The 7,376-nt window shown below is 37.4% G+C and overlaps 1 protein-coding gene across 2 annotated transcripts in view; it reads right to left on the reverse strand.

The window, feature by feature from the left end:
* Positions 1 to 7,376, reverse strand: part of LOC138706792 (methyltransferase-like protein 25B) — a 63,099-nt gene that overhangs the window by 38,918 nt on the left and 16,805 nt on the right. The window lies entirely within an intron of this gene.

Here is a 7,376-nt window from a genome sequence, read left to right on the forward strand (position 1 = left end):
CACTGACATGTTCGTTCATAAGCCATTAACATATTCTTTTTTGTTGTGCTCATTACAAACAATACAGCAGAACACAACAGTGCACGATGTCTTTCGTCTGGCAATTCCTGCCCTTTACAAGAACCAATCAGATTCACTCATGGAAACTACCACCACCTCCGCACGCTAAAGGAAGCGCTCGAGTATCAATGATGTCATCACTGAAATTCTAACACCGTGATGCAATCTGATTGCTCAGCACTGAGATTTGGAATACGATGAATGCTCAATAAATACTGGGAAGATATCACACAAAACAATACTTTGATTATTGTAGAAAAGAAATTTGGAAATGAATTTCATATGTCAGCCAACTTCTCCATCTTTAAGGGTTTCAAGTATGACCACATACTGGATCATTAATACTTTGCATTATGAGACAGGATTACAAGTTTCCAGTGGTTTATCAGGCATTCTAATCCCCATACATTTTCTATATACTGAGTCATAATGCTACGGCAACAGCAGGTTTTAGAAAAAAAAAAATTACCATGCAATTGTAGCAGTGTATACCATCATTTCCTGGCTATGTCAATTTATATCTCGACACGAAAATCATGAAATAATCTAGATGCTGAGTAGTACAGATTGGTATGTTGTTTGTTGGCAATAAGAGAACACAGTAGTGACCATGACGTCATTGGATCATAGATGGCTGGCATGCAGAGTTGTGCTAATGTTCTACATGCACGGTGCATAGCTTTATTATTTAAGTTACGTACAAGTCCTCTTTTTATTTGTGTTTTAAATGAGATGAAAAAATTCCATTCTGCAATGTATATACTGGAACACAGAAAGTTAATATGAGGGGCATTAAAACAACAACACACATTTTCATAGGTTTGCATGAGGTCCAAGGACCATCATTAAAGTCAGGAACAGTCCCTACCATCACATTAAATGAAGTCCAAGGACCATCATTAAAGTCAGGAACAGTCCCTACAGCTTGCAGGCCAAATGCAAACCAATGGGTTCTGGAAATGTATTTCTTATAATCTTCACTATACGTGATTGTGTTCCCACTCTTCACATCTACTAATCCAGGATGTAAACTGCTTTAACAGACATAGTACCAAGTAATATGAAGTGGCACAGTAGAGCAAGCTGTAGTAATGCACTTCAATCCTTTCATTCCGCACATGAATTAAATATATATAACATGTTCACCAAATATGGTTGTAGAATTGAAAAGTTCACAACATTCTGACTGAGACTGTACAATAACCGCAGCTCTAACCCAACGGTTCCCTAGCTATCGCTTGTAGACTAAAAAGTAGCTCCATATCATTTAAGCAGAATTGAAATGAAACAGTTGGTGGGTTTATCAAAGATCTTAGTTTCAATTGAGCATTGTTATTCGAAGGTTGTGTAGTGACAGATCAAGCATGTATTTTACTTGTGTATAAAACAATCCTTTATGTTTCATTATTTGGTTTTTTCAACTTACTTCTATTGTGTGTCTATACTGAAACTAAAGTATTTAAAATTATCTCTAAGTAAACTTAGTATAAATCAAACAGGCAAGCCTGTGGTATTCCTGAAGGAACTCTCTTCTAAGAAAGTGTGTAAGAACACACGATTTTGTCAGACCCAGTTACTTACTGAAAAGGCATGAGGTGTGGGTGTACACTCAGCATCTCATAATCTCCCGGAAGCAAGACAGTGGCATACTTTTATTTAAATTCCCAGAAAACACAGCAAAGCAAGACCATGAGTGACCAAATTTTGTTAAAATTGTGATTTGTAATGTAATATTCTAAATGTACGACAATGGGGAATAACCTACGTTGAAAAAATTGACATGTATTATGAAAGTTAAAATAAGCTTTAATGGCTGCTACATCAACCAAAATATTATTGTGCAAAGACTAGCTTCTAGATGATGATGGCAGAAAGAAGCTACAGTACATCACTGCTGCGAGAATAAAATTTCTAAGAACTATGGACAATCTCAGACTGTTCCATTTTTTAGGACACGGTGGTTTTGAGTTCCTGCTGAAAAAGATAGCAGACTTATTGTGTCATAAAGGTTTTATACTCGAGAGCAAATGGGCTTTCCATTCAAGTCCCCAAGCCAAATACTCCAATAATCATAATGAAATGGATGCCAAGAGTTACAGACAATAGTTTGTAGAGAGGTTCCTCAGTTCTCTTAAAAGCATTCTGTAATCATTATAGAAAATGTGAGATACAATTATACGATCATACATAAGCTATCCAACGCAAGTTCCTGTAAAGATGAAATTAATGTGTGGCACATATAACATATTCAACTCATGAAACAAGAATTGAATTATTAAGCCGAATTAAGTCATAGCCAAACCAGACAAAAAAATATGAATCAAATCAGAAAGACGACCACCACATGATTGCCACTATAGTTAATTGGGCCAAAGTAATGGGACATTGTAGAAAAGAACATTTCGGCTTGCAGAGTTGACTCACGTCACTCTGGAGGATTGGAAAAGTCGGGTCACACATGTCGAAAGATTGCAAGAAGAAGATTACGCCAAGAATTCATATGAGATGAAGCAATAAAGAATATTATGATAAATCTTCAAGACCTGACACAAGTGAAGAAGAAGAAGAAGAAGAAGAAGAAGACGACGAGGTACTGGCAGTTCCTTTGCCTGAAAACTTCCTCTCTCTGATAATAATTTAATTATTTTTTTAATTCGTCCAAACTGTGCAAACATTTTCACATTATATTGTACGATATATCAGTCATATAACTCGCTCCCCCCCTCTTTCCATGCTGCCCTACACTCTGCTTGTGCATTGACCAAGCCACATGCCTTCTAATTCTAATTACAGTACAGCAATTATTTCTCAGCTTTATTCTTTGCATTTACTGCTATGTTAATTTGTAATCGTTAACACATTGCAGTCTAAATTTATTTTGTGAATGGAGTGATTTTTGTCATGCACAGAAATTCACTCTTCAAACTAGTTTTACATTTTCAAAATTCCACCAGCACATTGTTTCATCCTGGATGCTCTTGCTGCACATTTATATTTACAGAATTCATTTATTTTGGCTTAAACTGATAGGATAACTCACTCAAATTCATTCCCTCTCTCTTACATTTATGAGCTATGAATGAAGAAAGCATTTTTGTGTTTTGACCCCTTAAGAGGTAACACCAATGCAACCCCACTATTTTTCGCTGTATCTTTTAGATTCATAGATTTATGGGGTCACTCAGTGTAAAACTGGTCCCTCATTCGATCTCAGGGGAGGCCAGAAATCACAAGATTAAGTACTTACTGATCAAGGTCCAGACAAACAGAGTTACGCCAACAGCTGTAAATAACATTACAACTTGGACATATAACAGGGTTCACACAGAAATTGTGATATCTCCCCGACTCAGTTAAGAAATTTTCCCTGACCAATCATGAGCACTATTGTGAGTGTACAGTTCCGGTTTTACGTCGATTTTCAATATTGTCTTTAATGTGCTTGAATATTATGGCACACCCATCAAAATTAACTGCAAATATAGATTTTAAAAATATATATATTATATACACACACACAAATGTAATATATTTTCTATTGCCCTCCACCATCCCCATAGCTACCCAACGCTTCCAATGCTCACCTTAACTCTTCTTATTCTTTATTTTAAAAACTACAGATATTGAAATAAACAAACAAGCTACACAAACAACATAAAAGAGTACAAACCACATAATCAGGCAATACAAACAACATAAAAAAAACTATACGAACATCTTAAAATATTGTTTTTAGAATGAAAGGGATTCTAAGTTAGGCCTATATAAAACAATTACGAACTCCGCCACTGCCAGTTCCAAGTCCAGGTGAGACAGAAGGAGGGGAGGAGTAATGCCTCTTTACAAAACCTTGGTTTGGTTTGGTGATAGTACCTTGTAAGGGTCCACGGCAAACACCTCAATGGCAGCAGACTGACGGGAGAGGCAATCCAAGGCACAGCGTCTGTATCCAGATTGGGGTGGGCAGATGAGGCTCAAAGGCGTAGTGAAGTCAACTCTTCTAGGGGAGGAAACCCCAAGATCTGGGTAGACTGGACTCCATAGCTATGGCTATGGTGGAAGCAACCAATCTAGGGGACGAAACCCTAATATCAAATGACCTGGTCCTCCAGGTTGGGGTTGGTCATAAGGTTGACAACCTCATACCTTAAATAAATTGTCTCGAAAGCATGGGGCTGGACTGTGTTGAGAGGAATTTGAACATCATGGGAGTCAGGAATTGGAGGAACAAGGCAATCAATAGGAACCAACGGCAAGACATTCTTAAGCAGGCCAAGACACGCCAGGGATGATGATTATGATGATGAAAACAAAGTCACACATCATATACAGGGTGATTAAAAATAACACCGACAACTTTTAGTATGTTGTGCAGGACAGCAAACAGGTCATTCTTCAAGCAGGGACCAATGTCCGGAAATATACAGTCTGGGTGCTGTCGGGTGTTGAAGTATGACACATGTGAAGGATCCTGCACCAACCCAACAAGAACATCATATTACAATTGTCATTTCACACTCTAAAGCTGAATAGACAGTCTTCACAAGACGGTATACATAACCTCGCATTTACCCAAACAATCAGAAATTCAGTACAATGGAACTTCTAATATCCTAGGATTAATTTTATATATATATGAGATCCAAACTTACTTATGATGGGAGGAACATCAAGTTATCCACACAAAATTTTTATTCTTCAAATGCAGCTTTAAGACTATGTCCGAGAGTACCAAAAATTATATAAATTGTCTTAGAAATTGAATGTAATACTCAATCAAATGTCATGTGGTAAAAAAAAAATCCTAAAACTACATAATGTCTCATCCAGACATCAGATGTTCTTTAAATTGTCACACAATATCCTTTACCATTGTGAAGACATACGATACACAGTACTTTGGCAGAAAATGTAAGCAACAGAAGACTTGATATATTGGCCTATAAAAGCAATTCGTGATCTTTCACTTTGGATCAACCTTATGATGTTGAAAAATATTTACAAGTCCACCATTCCCCATTATTTATAAAAATATAAACTTAGAGAATTTTATATCGTACTTAATAGGCCTTATGATACGAGCCAGAGGACCTATTCCTCAATTTGTACAATTATTTTGGCAAACACATAATCTGGAAATCAATAAATTAAAATTTCGTGTTGTTAGCTTTTAAAAGATCCACAGCTCTTCTAAGTGCCTGATTGATAATGGTATAAAATCAAATACAATGGAAAGTTCAGCTATAATCAGTGTTCATGGTATGGATTGTAGTGGTAATTATATGGGGAGCAGATGCCAAGAAGTATAATAGAACATTTATTACCTGAAAAGTAATCTCCAAAACTGTTTATACAGTTATCCCACTGCGAGACAAGACGATCAATCCCATTCTTGAAGAAGCTTGTGGGCTGTCCACGAACCAGTTCTTTACCCAGTCACACACGTCTTCGTCCGTTACAAAACAAAGTCCACGAATGTCTTTCTTCAACTCTCCAAAAATGTAAAAATCGCATGGGGAGAGATCTGGACTGTGGGGGGGGGATGTTGAAGTGTTTCCCAACCAAATCTCTGAATCGTACTCCTCAGGGAGTTGGCAGCAGCCTATGTGGGCGGGCATTATCATGAAGAAGGATAGCTTTCCAGGCCGTTTCGACTTAATGGCATGTCTCAGTTCTGTAAAGTTTCTTCATAAAGCTGTGCATTGATTGTGGCCCCATGCTCGAGAAATTCAACAAGCAGAGGACCCTAGAATCGATGAAGAAGGCGAACATGACTTTACCGAAACTTGTGCGCATTGCTTTGGACTTTTTCGGTGGGGGAGAATCCATGTGTTTCCAGTGTTGGCTCTGCCATTTGCTCTCCGGTTCACAATGGTGACATCACGATTCGTCCCCAGTGACAATACAGAACAGAAATGCATACTCTTCCTCGTGATATCGTTGCAAGTGACCCAGTGAAACAGCCATTGTTTTTTGTTCCTCTGTAAACTGATGTGGAATACATTGCGTGCAGATTTTTCGGTAATGCAGGTCTTCGTCGCAATGGCCTGTTCGGAACCGTGACTTATTCCCATCAAACGACGAAGTTCTTCCACAGTGATCCATTGACTTCCCCGTATAAGACCATCAACCTCAGCAATAACAGCAGAAGTAATAACACGATGAGTCTCTCCTGGGCAGTGACATTCGCCCCTCTCAGGATCTCTTGTGCCATTCCAGTACATGCGAACATCCATAATCAGTTCAGTGCCCCATATTCACCAACATGATTAAGCATGCCTGGAAGAAAGCTACTTTTCCAGTTGAATGTGATGCCTTTGAAGCTCCTGCCAATGTTATCTGGGACTCTGAAGATTCGAGTTGCTCAACTCCCGACTGCAAAAATGCATCATCATTCATCCAATGTGCTTACTGTCGTTTACATTGAAAGGGTCACGAGCCATAGTGGGCCAAACGCCATTTATTAAAAACAGAGAAAGCAAGGGTTAAGTTAAGTGTATACCGTAGTTTAATGAAGATTGTCATATCATTTAGCTTTAATGTATATACTTTATATTATTTGCTATATGTTTTATTATATTATGGTAATCACTCAATTTTTAACCTTTGTTTTCTCCATTTTTAATATATGGCGCTGTACCCTTCACTTGTACTTAACGGATTTCTGCATCAACACCCACAAACATTGAAGTACATGTATATGTAGGAACAGCTAAAATTAGCAGAATAATTATTTATAGCTGAGTTTCCTTCTGTATTCATTATATATCGATATCTATCTAGGCTCATAAACATTGTATAATTACCACTATGGGCAGCTACAATTGGTACCATAAACATTGATTACAACTGAAATTTCTATCGTATTTGATTTTATGCCATTATCAGTCAGGTACTTCGCGAATGTACCTTGTAAGCAATCACTGTTACAGCTTACAATTGTATTTGTCACACTCTTGTTCTTACCTTCAGATAATGCTTAGACCTTTATGTGTAATGTTAATTTTCTTACATGAAATCAAACAAGTTGTTAGACTATACTTCATCCTCTTAGCAATCCTCTAATAAAAAAAAAATACAGCTATTACCAAAACTGCAGTGAAATTGTGAATGAAATTCCTCCTTGGAAGTGGAGCGTTCCAGAACAAGTATAATAATAATTACACAACACATGCCTTCTGTAGTCAGATGCCATGGAATTAATATAAAGACTATCTTCACATACAAGGATCACGAATTCCTGATAATGGAACATCAGAAGCAGGATAACAGACACTCCAAAACATCTTCGTCCAATCTTGATAATGAACTCTGTT

This window comes from Periplaneta americana, chromosome 9 (genome assembly GCF_040183065.1).
Source record: "Periplaneta americana isolate PAMFEO1 chromosome 9, P.americana_PAMFEO1_priV1, whole genome shotgun sequence".
Lineage (NCBI taxonomy): Eukaryota > Metazoa > Arthropoda > Insecta > Blattodea > Blattidae > Periplaneta > Periplaneta americana.